Raw genomic sequence first — 17,041 nt, 5'->3', positions numbered from 1 at the left:
CCTATGAGAAGGGCCTACTATGAAACCTGTAGTAATATACAAATGGTCCACCAGAGGGAGCGAGCTTGAGTATATATATATATAGTGTCCACACACTCAGACACACACAGACACACACACTCAGATACACACAGACAGAAACAGACGCACACAGACACACACACTCAGATACACACACTGACAGACACAGACACACACAGACGCAGACAGACACACAGACAGACACACACAGAGACACACACACTCAGACACACACACAGACACAGACACACACACAGACACAGACAGACACACACAGAGACACACACTCAGAGACACACAGAGACACACACAGACAGAAACAAACAGACACACACAGACACACACACTCAGACACAGACAGACACAAACACACAGACACACACAGACAGACACACACACACTCAGACACACACAGACACACACACACAGACACACACTCAGACACACAAAGACAGACACACACACACACAGACAGACACACACTCAGACACACACACACAGACAAAGACACACAACACACACAGACACACACAGACACAGACACACAGACAGGCAGACAGACACACACACTCAGACACACACAGACAGAAACAAACAGACAGACACACAGACACACAACACACACACAGACACACACACTCAGACACACATAGTGTCCACCAGAGGGAGCTACATATTAATCCTATGAGAAGGGCCTACTATGAAACCTGTAGTAATATACAAATGGTCCACCAGAGGGAGCCAGCGTGAGTATATATATAGTGTCCACACTTTCAGACACACACAGACACACACACTCAGATACACACAGACAGACACAGACACACACAGACAGACACACACACTCAGATACACACACACAGACAGACACAGAGACACACAGACACACAGACGCAGACAGACACACAGACAGACACACACAGAGACACACACACTCAGACACACACACAGACACAGACACACAACACACGGAGACACACACACAGACACAGACAGACACACACAGAGACACACACAGACAGAAACAAACAGACAGACACACACAGACACAGACACACAACACAGACACACACTCAGACACAGACAGACACAAACACACAGACACACACAGACACACACAGACAGACAGACAGACACACACTCAGACACACACAGACAGACACACAACACACACAGACACAGACACACAGACAGGCAGACAGACACACACACTCAGACACACAGACAGAAACAAACAGACAGACACACACAGACACACAACACACACACTCAGACACACATAGTGTCCACCAGAGGGAGCTACATATTAATCCTATGAGATGGGCCTACTATGAAACCTGTAGTAATATACAAATGGTCCACCAGAGGGAGCCAGCGTGAGTATATACATAGTGTCCACCAGAGGGAGCTAAATGTTAATTCTATGAGAAGAGCCTACTATGAAACCTGTAGTAAATATACAAATGGTCCACCAGAGGGAGCCAGCGTGAGTATATATAAAGGCTGTGTCCCATTTCAGGGTCTGCATCCTTCGGAGGACGCAGCCTACGCGGTCTCAGGAGGCCGCGTCCTCCTGAGGATCCTCCGGAGGATCCTCCACCGTTGGTAAATGGGACGGTCTGGCCTTCAAAGCACTTCCTGATTGTGGCGCGACGTCATAAATTTTGCCCCGGGAAAAACAAAAGCAGCGACAGCGACACAACACGGACTACACAACAAACGGGACAACAGTGTGGATTTAGACATTTGGAATATTTTAATATATTTATTTGTTGTTGGAGGAAGAGGAGAGGCGGCTCCAGCGGCAGCAAAACCGGTGACGGCTCATTTTCTTCAGGCTGGGAGAGCGCAGTGGGGAGGTGACGGTAAGCTGCTGTTTAACCATATTATTGATCATAATTAATATACCGGTTACTGAGCAAACGCTAGATATATAACCAGTAGATAGACAAATATGATTAAATGTAATTTATATTTGATTCAATTGTAAGACTTGATACAGGGTCTGTTTGTAATTTTAATACTTTAAATAAATAGCTAAATGTGTAAGAACCCTGCAAATAACCCTGAAACCACTGCTTTAATGTGTCATTAAGCATCAGGTCTGTCACTGCACCAGAGAATTACTGCTGGGTGGAGGAGAGTGGGGCTCCCTGCAGGACCAGCTGTCTGTCCTGGAGGAGGTGTACTGACCATCATCACCTTTGGAGGGTGAGGATACAGATTTTATAGCTTTTCATATTTTAAGCTGCGTTGGAAGCCGCTCTGTTGAAGTTATTATTTTTATTTTTGCCCTTTTTAAAAACATCTTTAGTAACATTGCAGCCGCCGATCGTCAGCTCTGCAAACCCTGATGGACGATGTGGTGGACAGAGGAGACAGACACCCCCCTCCCCCAGATGATGTCCCACTCACAGCCAGAGGACTCCAAGGTCTTCATCGTGGCATCATCCAGTCCAGCAGCACCAAGGACTCCTGCTCAGCCAAACATTTATATATATGTTCTTTGTGAATAGTATTTTCTGCTGATTTTTATAAATAATAAACTGCACATTTTCATAATGCCCACTGGTAAATAGTTAGAAATGTTCAAACTGTGTCTTTGTAAATATTGTACATAACACAACACACACACAATAAATGATTTACTGTGGTCACTGAGAAGTTGTTCAAAAGTTTACTTCAATTATAAATAGGTGATGAAACACATAATGTAACAAGGTTAGAAGAGTTTAAGAACACAGAGACAAGAACGATTTAATACACAATTTAATAAGTAACATTTAAATAACACAGAACATAAAATCACTGCTGTCCAACATCCTCTCAATGAGCTGAGGTCTGTCCGTTCTTTCTCTGCTCTCCCTCTCTCTCTCTCTCTATCTCTCTCCCCCTCTCTCTCTCTCTCCCTCTCCCTCTCTCTCCCTCTCCCTCTCTCCCCCTCTCTCTCTCCCTCTCTCTCCCTCTCTCTCTCTCTCCCTCTCTCTCTCTCTCTCTCTCTCCCTCCCTCTCCCTCTCTCTCTCTCTCCCTCTCTCTCTCTCTCCCTCTCTCTCTCTATCTCTCTCTCCCTCTCTCTCTCTCCCTCTCTCTCTCTCTCCAGCCTCATCTCCTCCGTTATCAATTGTCAGGTTTCTTCTGTTTCTCTCTGCTCCTCCTTCAACAAAATGCCAACAGGCAGAATGACCGTTTGATATAATAACGATAATATTGCTCCTCACGTGAACTATACTTTATACTGTACTACAGTAAACAGTCCAGAAACATTCAATCAAAGCGTTTACTTCACAGCGCCTCGTATCAACAGGACGTCATGTTTGTAAATATAAAACTCATTTTTTTAATGCAGCTGTCACTGCTAGCATTTTAAAACTCTCGAACTACTGCTCTGTACTTACATTTAAATGTGAATTCGGCACTCCTGCCGCTGCCGCTCGCTTGGTCCGTCATTGTACTATTGGACAAAAAGTAGGCCCGCAAACTTGTTGATGAAGATTCTCAGTCATCCAGGTCATCATACGTAGAGAAGGTTGAAGCAAGGCGTCTGGACTTGTAGAGTTTTCTAAAAGACGTTTCGCTGCTCATCCAAGCAGCTTCATCAGTTCTAACTGTTTGGTGGGGAAACATGGTTTATATGTGGTTACAGACCTCAGTGGGTGGGTCTGGGTAAAACTTAAAAAACTTAAAAAACAATAGCACTAAATGTTTCCATACTTACCTGTGATGTTCTGGCTGACTGGGCCAGGTGTGTCTAACGACTGGCTAACGACTATGAAACTGCCGGAGGGGGACTGGTTGAGTCTCAAGGAGAGAACCAACCTAACGCCAGACCACATCTGTGACCTGCTGGACCTCTGCCTGACCACCACTTATTTCCAGTACAATGGGAACTTTTACAGACAGAAGCACGGCTGTGCGATGGGATCACCTGTGTCTCCTATTGTGGCCAACCTCTACATGGAAGAAGTGGAGAGAAGAGCCCTGAGTTCCTATCCTGGAACCACCCCCACCCACTGGTTTAGATATGTGGATGACACCTGGGTTAAAATCAAGACCAACGAAGTGGAACGGTTCACAGAACACATCAACGCAGTGGATAACAACATCAAGTTCACTCGCGAGGACACTAAGGACAACAATCTGGCCTTCTTGGACTGCACAGTACACATTGAGGAGGACAGGAGCCTCAATGTGGAAGTGTACAGGAAACCCACACACACGGACCAGTATCTGTTGTTTGATTCACACCACCCACTGGAACACAAACTGGGAGTCATCAGGACCTTGCAGCACAGAGCACAAACTGTACCCACCAGCTCAGAGGGGAAGAAGAAGGAGCAACACCACATCAGGAAGGCCCTGCAAACATGTGGCTACCCGAAGTGGGCACTCATCAAAGCCACAAAAACAAGACCCCCCAACAACAAGAAGAAGGACAACACCAGGCGGAGAAAGAACATCTCCATTCCATATGTGTCAGGAGTATCAGAGAAACTCCGCAGGATCTTCAACAACCATGACATCCCGGTCCATTTCAAACCTATGACAACACTGAGACAGAGACTGGTTCACCCGAAGGATAAGATTCCCAGGGAGAAACACAGTAATGTGATATATGCAGTCCAGTGCAGTGAGGAATGTTCTGATCTGTACATTGGAGAAACTAAACAACCACTCCACAGAAGAATGGCTCAGCACAGGAGAGCCACCTCCTCAGGACAAGACTCAGCTGTTCACCTCCACCTCAAAGACAAAGGACACTCCTTTGAGGACAACAATGTTCACATTTTAGACAGAGAGGAAAGGTGGTATGAAAGAGGAGTCAAGGAAGCCATCTATGTTAAGCTGGAAAAACCTTCCCTTAACAGAGGTGGTGGCCTCAGACATCATCTTTCTACCACATACAATGCAGTGATTCCATCCATTCCCAGGAAGTTTGCACATAATCACAGTAAGAACAAAGGGCTGTCAACCAGTCCCCCTCCGGCAGTTTCATAGTCGTTAGCCAGTCGTTAGACACACCTGGCCCAGTCAGCCAGAACATCACAGGTAAGTATGGAAACATTTAGTGCTATTGTTTTTTAAGTTTTTTAAGTTTTACCCAGACCCACCCACTGAGGTCTGTAACCACATATAAACCATGTTTCCCCACCAAACAGTTAGAACTGATGAAGCTGCTTGGATGAGCAGCGAAACGTCTTTTAGAAAACTCTACAAGTCCAGACGCCTTGCTTCAACCTTCTCTACGTAGGCCCGCAAAGCATTGTGGGATATTTAAGGCCACGAAGGATGGTAGCGATGCGTCCTCCAAATTCAGGCAAAAGGAGGACGCATTTGGAGGACGCATTTGAAGGACCCTTCGACTTTTGGCGAATTGGGACAGCCTTCGCGCAGCTTTGTGACGTAAGCGGCCTTAAAATGCGCACTCCGAAGGATGCAGACCCTGAAATGAGACACAGCTGTAGTGTCCACACACACAGACACACACACTCAGATACACACAGACAGAAACAGACGCACACAGACACACACACTCAGATACACACAGACAGAAACAGACGCACACACACAGACACACACAGGCAGACACAAACACACTCACACAGACAGACACACACACACACACAACACACACACAGACACGCACACTCAGACACACATAGTGTCCACCAGAGGGAGCTACATATTAATCCTATGAGAAGGGCCTACTATGAAACCTGTAGTAATATACAAATGGTCCACCAGAGGGAGCCAGCGTGAGTATATATATAGTGTCCACACACACAGACACACACAGACAGACGCAAAGACAGACAGACACACACAGACAGACACACACCATTGACAGTAAAAACTATGGACAGAGCTTCCGTGACGTCACCCGCTTGTTTCTGAAGAGCCGTTTTGAGGCTCGGTGGGAGGTTCCAGGACGTTGATGACCGCCGCCATGTTGGCAGCGTCACGTCCGCCAAAACTCCAAATATGGACAAAAAGGATCGGAGCACGAGCGGGGCTTAGGGGGGCGGGCGATCGTGGAAGCAGGAAACTCACGCTGTGATACGTCAACTGTCTGTCACTCAAGCGGCAACGCCCATAATTGTGCGTAATTTTAAGTCCGAATACAATTGAAACGAGTGAGTTGTAAAAAAATTCACCCCCCCTACAATTGACACTAGAAGAGAACCTATCATCTGAGACCAGAGTGGTTTTTTGTACCAGGCCGTAAACATGTTTTTTTTCTGCTGTGAAGTCGGCCATTTTAACATGGGAGTCTATGGGAAATTACTCGCTTTTGGAGCCAACCCCCAGCTGTTGCAGCGTGAATTACAAGTTTTGACACTTCCGCATGGGCTTCAACTTTGAGCCCCGAAGGTTGCCGCTTGACACACACACACTCAGACACACACAGACAGACACAGACACACACACACACACAGACACACAACACACAGACACACACACACTCAGACACACACAGACAGACACACACACACAGACACACAACACACAGACACACAGACAGACACAGACACACACACACACAGAGACAGAGAGACACAACACACACACAGACACACAAACTCAGACACACACACTCAGACACACGCATACAGACACAAAGACAGACAGACACACACTCAGACACACGCAGACAGACAGACACACACACACACACACAGACACACACAGACAGACAGACACACACACACACTCAGACACACACAGACACGCCCTGTTTACGCCGATGTCCAGCGGTTGGAGTTCTTTGTTAACACTCCCGGGACTACGGCAAGCACTGAATTCATCAGCTTCGCTTGGTTTTTTTACACCGGCGGTAAGACGGGCGCTCGCGCGCCCATGTCTTCCAGCCCAGTCACAGTGTCGGAGCTGTCCAGCATCTTGGCCTTCTGAAGGCTGCTCACACTGCCGGGGCTGTCCAGCATCCAGGGCGGAGGGTGAATTAGAGTGCGGCTGTCCGTCAAGGACGCAGCTGCATTTAGAGAGGCAGAAGTTGTCTTTGGTGAGGGACGGTAAGCTGGCTGCCGAGCTGTTGCGCCCGGAGGGTTTTTCTGGGGTACCTGTAGCGCACTGGGATTTAATATTTTTTTTTATTTTATTTTTTTTTCGTGCCCCTGGTACTGTGCTGGAGCTCCAGGAGGGAGAGTGTGACGGCCGAAGGGCCTAATACTTGTTGTGTGATTGTTCCACTATGGTTGCAGGTTTCCATCAGGGTGGCGCTGTGTTGATTGATCCTGCACTGCAGTCTCTTCTCTTCTCCTGCATTCACCACCTGCCAAATTGGGGGGGGCGTCCAATCGGTTGTGGTAAGGTGAATTTTGCTGTCTTAAGACAATTTTTGTCATGCGTCCTTTTTCCAGTTTACTGTCGGCGTTGCAGGTCCAGTGTAGCGAATTTGGTTGATTGCAGCGGTTAATGCTCTAGGAGCATATGGGATGCTACAGTGCCTTTTTCAGAAGATCAGACATGGAGGCCGAGCACGGCCTGCAGGGTCAGACTAATGAGAAGTTACTTTGTAGTCACAGTCAGTCTGTGTGGCCCAAAATAATAGTAAATGGACCGATATAATAATAACTTAGATCTACGTTGGTCGGTCACATGATCCATGACGTTCCCTCTCTGCCCTGACGTCGTGCCCTGTAGCTGAGCACTGCTAAGCTGCTAGAGATGGTCGGCCACTGCTGGTGGCGACACCGAGGGAGTAAACTACTGGTCCGGTGAGCAGGTTCTGACACCAGACACCAGAGCCTGGAAACCCCTAGTGACAGACAATAGACAATAGTTTGTTCCCATGAGAGCGTAAATGTGTAGCTAAGTGTGTCTCGGTAAACTCCTAAAGCCACCATCCTGTCATGTACCCACTCAATGAAAGCTTCCCCGCCTCCATGTTAAGGATCTGTACAAGGTATGAGCTGCCATTGTTAGTGGCTTCTAACTTTTGGCTGGCTTCTGGTTTTGGTCAAATACGGAGCATTCATCCCCCTTGAGCCTCCACCACTTTCTCTCTTCCCTCCCCTGCACCCCTGCCCTGATACATACCACTCCAGAGTTCATACTATAGAATCGACTGCTTTGTAGAAACACACTGAACCGCTCGGCAACAGTTTGCTGCCCTGAAAACAACTTTTTCATGGACTGCTGTTTGTGGCATGGAGCCTCATGTGCAGGTGAAACGTCACTTTGAATTTAAAAAGGCTGTTAATAAGACTAACAGTGAGTAGGCTTGGGGAGTTTAGACCATTTGGACAATGTCATGTGGAGAACGTTTGCCTTGCTCTGTTGTAGGTGTCACTTCCAGAAAAGAAGCAGGAAATACACAGGGTAAGTCACATTTATCTGAACTATGTTGATGTGTGTGTGTGTGTGTGTGCACAAATCTTTGCACATCAACATATGCTCCGTGTCCAGTGCAGCTGTTGTGGTGACGCTGCTGTCTACATGAACTTTATGAAAAGCCACCGTGTTTTGTTCGTGTGGATTATTGTTTTGTGAAATGTCGACCAAGTCTATGTGAAGTCTTTGTTTGACTTCAGTCCTAATTAAACTGCCCAGAGATGGGGAGTCCCCGTGTCTTTCCTCTTCTAGGAAAGACTTCTCCTCTGCCATTTTGTCTTTTTGCAGGACAGTGTAGTTGGCCTGGTCCGGGTTGCTTTGCATTGCAAACTTCGTTTACCAGCTCTGCACATTTGTCAAACCAGTGTCTTAGTTCAACATTGTAAGAGAAGACTGGAAGCCAAGCCAAGAAAGCGCCCAAGAGTCAGAGAGAACTGCTTAAGTAGGCATTTTAATTTTTGAAGGCCTCAGGTTTAGGCAGTTTTGTGTCTGAGAGAGTGGCTCAGAGAGTTGGCTGGGCCAAGGAAGGACCTGAAGGACCTGGGTTTAATTCTTGCATTTTTTATTTTGTGAACAGTCAAAGTGAAGAGTGAAAAGTGAGTGGAGAAAATGTGCATACATCTGAAAGAATGGCTCAGAGGGTTAAGTGAGTGGTGTGTTGTTCTGTGGGACTGGGTTCAGTTCCAGTTCCTTTTTTCTAGTGAAACACTCCAAGTAAAGAGTGAAAGGTTCACTGAGGGGAGGTCCAAATGCCTGAGTGGCTCAGGTGGTTAAGGGAGTGCTTTAAGAGCCAGGTTTGATTCCTATGAAATTGCTGTAGTGGCACTGTAACGCAACCACAGAAAAAGAAAAAGACTGTACTGTAGAACAGCGGTCCCCAACCTTTTTTGCACCACGGACCGGTATCATGTAAAACAATACTTTCACGGACCGGCACAGAAAAAAAAGTGCATAAAGAGACAACTTACTCTTATGCTTAATTAGTGGGAGCCTTTGAGCTTTCCCAGCAATGAGGCGGTCCCATCTAGGGATAATGGGAGACATGACACCCGAAGTGTGTTTCTTATGTCCAGTCCACTCCGTAATTTTGTTTTGGCCGTCATTAATTGCTTCAGTCGTTCTTGTTCATGTTTTCTTCCATGGCTTGTCTTTTAATGCAGGGTGCTCGGTCTCGCAGTTTTGAAGGCTTCGTTGCCTCATTTGCGAGTCTGTCGCCACATCACTCACAGCGGACTTGGTGTGTGAGAATCACCTGTTGCAATAAATCCGTATTTTAAATAGGACTCCTGATATAGTCTTTTAAATGCGGGTTTCTTTTTCTTTGAAGGGGTAGGCTCCTCTTCTTCTGTCTCCTCGTTAGGCCTTTTCCCCTTTCCGAAGAAGCTCTCCAAAGACGTTTGTTTTTTATTCATTTTTGCTGCTTGTGGGCTTAATTTTGGGGCCGTATCCCGTGACCGAGACAAGCGTCTGGGCAGGTGCTTAAAGGCACAGGCGGATGAATCTGATCGATTTATAAATGAAACAGCTTTCAGACTCAGATAATGAATAATATATGTTTTGCTCAGTCTTTCTGTGCGGCCCGGTACCAAATGACCCACGGACCGGTACCGGTCCCCGGCCCGGTGGTTGGGGACCACTGCTGTAGAACCTAGTGACTAGCCGGCTAGCTGGAATACGAGTCCACAAACAGCTGCTGTGTGTGAATGGAGCTACGTCATACACTGACACTGCTACTATTTGCAGCACTAGCTGATCTGCTAATGTAAAGCAAAGAGGTCAAACTTAAAGACTACAAAAATAATGTTCATGTCTGCTCTTGTTCTCAGTCATTAGCCAGAAACTGTGGGCTTCTACTGGTCATTTATATATTGTTTATATGTAAATTAATTGTGTGATTGATGAAGCCAAACAAAAACAACATCCTGTGGACATTTGACTAAATAAATAAATATATAAAAACACAGTTAGTGTTTAGGAGGTTTTTTGGGTTTTCATGTTTAAAGGATCGGTGAGAGGGACAGTAGGTGGCGGTAATGCACCTCAAACATTGGTTGTCACTCTCCATTAAACAGAAGAAGAAGAAGTTCTCAGGAAGTGATAAGTTGGCAGCACATTGGCGCCATTTTGGAGACAACCTGAAGCAGGTGTGGAAGTTCAGCTGCTTGGTCTGATGTACTGGTGGTGTAACATCCACCGAAAGATTAGAGAAAGGGCCCTGGTTCGACTGAAGGAGAGGAGAGAAGGCCTGGTTCCACAGAAAGGCCTGGAAGCAGAGGCAGCGGCCTGCTGCTGGCGGGCACATGGCGCACAGCGAGGAGCTGCAGCAGGTGCTGTTGGCTTGTTTGAGTTTACAGTGAAGATGAAGACACAAGTTGATGAATGTTGTTTTGTCTTTAGAAGCCAGAGCAGGTGCTTCCACCCTGTGAATGGCTGCAGATCATCTGGACTTCATTACAGAGTCGCTGAGATAAAAGGGAAGCATTATTGTCTGTGTTCAACAATAAGTGTTACATTCAAACGCTTCATAAATATCATTGTGAAGTTAATGCTTCCAAACTAACAAAGTTTGTCTCCATGTAGTGGTGAACAGGAGACAGTTGAAGACACACAGCTGAAAGCAGTGAGCACATGGCGCTCAGGAACAATGCACAGACTGCAGAGGATCCAGGCTCTGAGGACGGGCGCTGCCTGCTTGTGAATTTACAATGAAGTCATGAAGTGTTTTTTTTAAAGTTGAATTTAGTTGTAAATTGTGTCATCACGTCTGATTTTCCCTCTTCAGGCCTTGAAGGCCTTCCTTGGTGCTTTCTGGGAGACGTTGCAGTGGATTGAACTCAACAAGGTGAGTGGATGTTTCCTGACTGCTGATGGTAGGACACACCAACCTGAAGACTCTGCTCGGACTCGGCCTGGTCCTCAACTGCGAGTACTTCCATCAGCGTTTGGTTTTACTCGTGTTGCCCTCATGTCTGCAGTGTTTTAACTCTGCATTGCAGATCATGTGTTATATTTGGTGTTAAACATGGTCCATCTTGTCCTCCTCAGCTGACGACCACATCACAGCACCAGCGTCTCCAGTGCCTCTGCCTGCACCTGGTCATCCACCAGCCAGGCCCCGCCTGTGGTCTGAGGAGACGTCTTCATGTCCCGCTGTGTCAGGTCATCGGTTTTCTTGTTATTTCTGTATGGCATGGTTTTTTTTCACCTCATATTTTCTCCCCTCACGCAGGCGGTATAGTGTAGTGATAAAAATTATATTATTCATAGTCTAATTAAATAAATTAACATAGATACATAAACTAAGATACATAGATAAATAAGACTACATAGATAAATAAATCAAAAGTAGTGTTCGTAGTGGAAAGGTGCGACAAAGAAATTAGGTTAACCTAAATTATTATGTCAGTAGATGACTAAAATAGGCTCAATAAAAATATAAAATAGATGTTTAAATAGAGTCAGGGTCCCTAACTATAATAACTATAATATATAGATTTATATATAATATAAAATTAGTATTAGAGCGTTAAGGTAGGATTAAGTAAGATTAAATTAGTGTTTAGGGATGACAGGTGTGTAGGAGGTTGTTGTTTAGGGGGTGTGTGGATGCCGGCATCTGGTTAGTGTTGTTGTTGTTGTGGTGGTTCTGTGTTGTGGGTTTGTTGTGTTTTACCATGTGTTACTGTGGTTTTTGGTGGATTGGATTGGTTTGATGGATTGGATTTGATTGGTGGTTTTTTTTGTTGACTGTGAATGGTCAACACCCAAAGGGGGAATGAATAGTGTGATGCTACAACACTAGCAGCCTTGACCAGTTTTGAAATGCTGAAATGAAAATGGTGACAGCAAAGCACACGTGACAAATGAATCCACGTGGACAGAAAATCAAAAGAAATGGATCAACTTTGCATTGAATGGAACAGCTCATGACTCCTTAAAGGAAGAAGCATTGTGGGGATCTCTGAAGAGTTGAAGACGAGAAGAAAAAATGATCCACGCTTTCAGCAACTGCATCAGAACCTGGACAAACCTTCTGGATCAAACACTCAGTGTGTGCCATGTCAACATGATGACGAGCAGCATCACAGCAATGTTCCAATCAATCAGCAATTGTTGTGGAAACTTGAAGTCCATTTCTGAGGAGATGGGGAGACAGGCGTTTAATACGTCTGCAGGACGGGTGCTCCTGAACTGATGTAGGAGCTTTGGGAGGCGTTAGCTTGGAAATAGGACAATGTAGGGCAGAATAAGCAAACGAATGACAGTGTAGGAGAGACTAAATTAAACCATTAGGCGTTGTGACAGGAAGCATATAAAATAGGACAATGTAGGAGAGGTAGGAGTTAAATTAAACCATTAGGCGGTTGTGACAGGAAGCATATAAAATAGGACAATGTAGGAGAGGTAGGAGTTAAATTTAACCATTAGGCGCTGTGACAGGAAGCATATAAAATAGGACAAACATTCGTCGTTATCTAGCCAAAAATCCAATAATGTTGTGTAATGATGTGATTAAGTAGGCGTTTAAAGTCTGCGCTTCGTTACCACGTGCTAGCAGCATAGTAAGAAAAGGACGTCAGGAAAACATGGCCTAGACCTTATTTAATAGTAGATCAAATTTATAATATATATAACTTTAATGGCTAAGTAGGGTAGGAGAGAGTTAGTAGTTATTATAAGTAACATTAGGGATGCAGACGTTATGTTAGCTGGTAGCTAGTATTGTAGGAGCTCTTGGTGCTGGGCATTTGGTTTGTTGTGATGGTTGTAGGTGGGTTGTTGACGATGGGCTAGTTGTTGGTCTTGTGGAGTTGTTTGGTGTAAAATGCCCAGAGTAGTTGTTTAGTGTAATAAATAGGACAGGATTCCAGGCAAACTAGTCAAAGCGGTAGTGTAGAGGCTAGAATTAATGGCCCAAACCTGGCGTCTTGAAAGTGAAGTTTAGATGTTGCGTATATCACCTTATATGGTGGCAAAACGAGTTCGTTAAGTAGCACGTGCGTCATTAGTGTTTTAACAGAGCGTAAGAAAAATAGTCCTTTAGGTTAATTTGGAGAATCTTCATCAACAGCAAGAGTAGTTAATAGAAGTGAGACAGATTAAAGTGTCGGTGTCTAAACTAGGCAGCAAATGAAATAGAATATGAAGTGTCAGTGTTCCCTTTAACTGTAAATATGTCAAGTAGTTGTAGCGTACAAAAGTAAATTCTTAGAACAAACTATGCTTCCTAAAAAAAGGTGTGGCCTTGGAGCGTGTAAAGAAAGTCTAATTCAAACTTAGGACGAGCTGGTAGCCGAAAGTGTAGGGTCACTTTTCACTTTGATGTAGGCAGCTAGGTAGCATAGCCACTATGGGTGCTTTTTATCATGGGCTTTTTGGTTGTTGGAGGAAATATGAGTGCGTTCATGGCTGTTTTGTTCTTCACAGAACCGCTGATGTCACCTGGAAGGCCAGATTTCTGCAGGGAAGGTAATGTGTCTGCAACTGTTCTCTACACATGCTAGTGAGCATGCCTGTGAAGATGCTTGCTTACCACTCTGACTTTATTGTTCCGCAGACCCGCTGAGTGGACACCTGGATGTCTGCAAGTGAGGTAATATGTCTGCAACTGAATACATCCTGCCAGTGAAGACACTTACCATACTGTTGTGGCTCTTTTGCTTTGCAGGAGCAGAGATTCGTCACCTGGAAGGCCGGATTTCTGCAGGGAAGGTAACGTGTCTGTTACTGTTCTCTACACATGCTAGTGAGCATGCCTGTGAAGATGCTTGCTTACCACTCTGACTTTATTGTTCCACAGAACCGCTGAGTGGACACCTGGATGTCTGCAAGTGAGGTAATATGTCCGCAACTTGTTAACACATCCTGCCAGTGAAGACACTTACCATGCTGCTGTGACTCTTTTTCTTTGCAGGAGCAGAGATTCGTCACCCGGAAGGCCGGATTTCTGGGATTAAGGTAGTGTGTTTGCAAGTCATCATAACACATCCTTCCAGTGAAGATGCTTGCTTACCACTGTGTTTTATTATGTTTTTAGCTGCACAGGACCACTGATTCGTCACCTGAGAGGTGGAATTCCTGCGAGTACGGTAGTATATTTGCAACTCATGTTAACACATCTTTCCAGTGAAGACGCTTGCTTACCAGTCTGATTTTTGTTGTTCGGCAGAACCGCCGAGTGGACACCCGGATGTCTGCAAGTGAGGTAATATGTCCGCAACTTGTTAACACATCCTGCCAGTGAAGACACTCACCATGCTGCTGTGATGTTTTTATTTTTTGCTTCACAGGACCACTGATTTGTCGCCTCGAAGGCTGGATTTCTGCAGTAAGGTAGCGTGTTTGCTAGTCATCTTAACACGTCCTTTCAGTGAACATTATTCCTTAGCACTTTTTTTCTTCACAGGACCACTGATTCATCACACCGAAGGGTGGATTTCTGCCGGTGAGGTGATGTGTCTGCAACTCATCGTAGTACATCAGTGTGAAGATGGGTGCAATACTGCTGTTTGACTTTAGAAGCCTGGATGTGTAGGTATTCAGTCTGCAAGTCATGGTAACGCATCCTACCCCAGCAGCTTACTTACAGTATTTGCTTTGTGACCGCTTTGTCCCCGTAGGCCTCGAAGAAATGCTGAAGGACTCGGTGGCCTCTGCAGTTCAACCAGGTGCGATGATTGTCACCAATGGCAATTAACCAAAGGAAGGTTACTGTCCTAATATGGTCTGTCCTCTCCTCCGCAGATGAAGAGCACCTTGAAGCATCTGCGCGTCGTCGCCTCTGCCTGTCAGCGTGGTGTACAGTAATTGCTTTAGTGTTCTCTCTCAGACCGCACCAACAGTCTATTGCAGATGTGGAGGTAATGTAAAACCTTGTGAAACTGTAGGTATTTAACTTGTGTTTTTCTGGTGTTTTTTTTTAAATGCATAAATTGTTTTGAAATGTCAGAAGACTTGTTTTAGGTTTGGCCCAACACTCAAGTAGAGCGTTTTGCCCTGTCTCCGGAACCCCAATGGACAGGATTTCAAATGACTCTCCGAGTTGGAAATCTCATCAAGACTTTGGCTCCGGATGGATTCGGCGTGCACCAACGTGCCCTGACTGTTTGACTGACTGAGGGTCTGGGTGGTATTGTGTTGTGCAATGTAGGGTCAAGGTTGTGGATGTTGTAGCTTAGATCCTAGAATGCCGGCATGTTGTTAGTTGGAGTTGAGCTTGTGGATTAGTCGATTAGTTTTGTGGGGGTTGAGGTGTGGTTTGGGTGACTTGACTGGGACTAAGAGCACACACAACAACCAAAAAAGGAGCAAGGAAGGCCAAATGTGTCGCACAACAGGCACCAAGGATTTTTCAATGTAACATATGCGTGGAAACGGTTACAGCAAGGAGACAATGTGGACAAATGAAATGCAAACATACTCAAACACGGTGTTGGAACAGAGCAGCACATGACTGCTAAAGTAAAGAGCAAGGATGGAAAAACGCACAGTTGCAACAACAAATGAGCAATGCTATCAGCAAACACATTCAAACCCGGATCAAAGCTGTGGACAACTGGGAAATCAATCAGTGGCATTTCAAACCAACAATGAAGGTGTCACAGCAATGTTTTAATCAAGTACTTGCACAAGGGAATTGTGGAAATGCAAGTATGGGTTCTGTGACCAACATGATATTCAAATGTGCTGGGGTGCTGGTTTTTGGAATTTCAGCACTTTCAGAACGGTCCCCTTTATACCAATGATGGGGGGAAATGTGGGAAATGAATGTAATGTGTGTCATGGTGTGGCAAATTGCTGCTAGGTTGTCAACAAAGGTTTTGTGCTGCCTTTCACCTGGACAGGTGAGAGGTGGGGTCAGTGCTTGAAAAGGACAAAGATCCTTTTCTGGTCCCACCCCTTGCGTTTTGTGGTGGCATTGCATCGCATGGTCACGTCATTCCAGAAACCTGTGCTTTTTCTCTCTGTTTCTGTTGCTTATCTGTCAGGTACCCACTGCCACCCCAACTCCACCTAACACTGTGGTGGTGGGGGGTGGAGCAAAGGCCAGAATCTGAACTGGGGGACAAAAGTTGACCTGCTCGTTTTTTTTTGTCAATAAATGTGTATTCCACATTTCCACAGCTTGTACTGGAAGTGTCCCTACTCTGCTAACCCTAACCCTTTAATCCTGTTTGTCATTGTCATGTTAACCTTGTTTAATAATGGTCTTCTGTACCAGAGGGGTGGTCTTGACCTGGACAGTTTTGGCCAGACTTGTGTCACCACAAACCCAAACGTGCTTTATGTCATGGATCCATTTCAGTCAATACAGCCGTGTCCAGAATTTGCCTTTGCAGAAATGAGCATGATGTGATCGACAATCAGGGCGTGCCGTTGACGAGGAATGGTAAGTGGAGCTGGCAAGCGAAGTGTATTTTTAAATGCAGTGTGTGTTTGAGTTGGCGATTCACTGACATGTTTGTCTCTTGTCTTCCAGATGGTCCGGTGACGTCACTCCCTGGCCTTGCTGTGTTCCAGCTTGCGACTTTTCCTTTTGTACTAATGCCATGTTGTGAAATGACTGAATAAAAGTTGTTGATGGAAGTTTTTGTGGTTTGCTCATATTTGTGATTTTGGAACATGTAATGTGTTTTGATGAAGACAGATTTGAAGTTTACACAATTGCAG

At 45.4% G+C, this 17,041-nt stretch overlaps 1 long non-coding RNA gene across 1 annotated transcript; it reads left to right on the top strand.

Annotated features, from left to right (window-relative positions):
• The first annotated feature begins 11,825 nt into the window (after positions 1-11,825).
• LOC114440650 (uncharacterized) lies at positions 11,826-14,459 on the top strand. Its single transcript, XR_003671190.1, has 6 exons — positions 11,826-13,840; positions 13,929-13,964; positions 14,040-14,083; positions 14,172-14,207; positions 14,286-14,329; positions 14,409-14,459. It is a non-coding gene; the product is annotated as an uncharacterized LOC114440650 (long non-coding RNA).
• Positions 14,460-17,041: the final 2,582 nt, after the last annotated feature.

This window comes from Parambassis ranga, chromosome 1 (assembly GCF_900634625.1).
Source record: "Parambassis ranga chromosome 1, fParRan2.1, whole genome shotgun sequence".
Classification (NCBI taxonomy): domain Eukaryota; kingdom Metazoa; phylum Chordata; class Actinopteri; family Ambassidae; genus Parambassis; species Parambassis ranga.
This window is presented reverse-complemented; position numbering and strand designations above follow the sequence as displayed.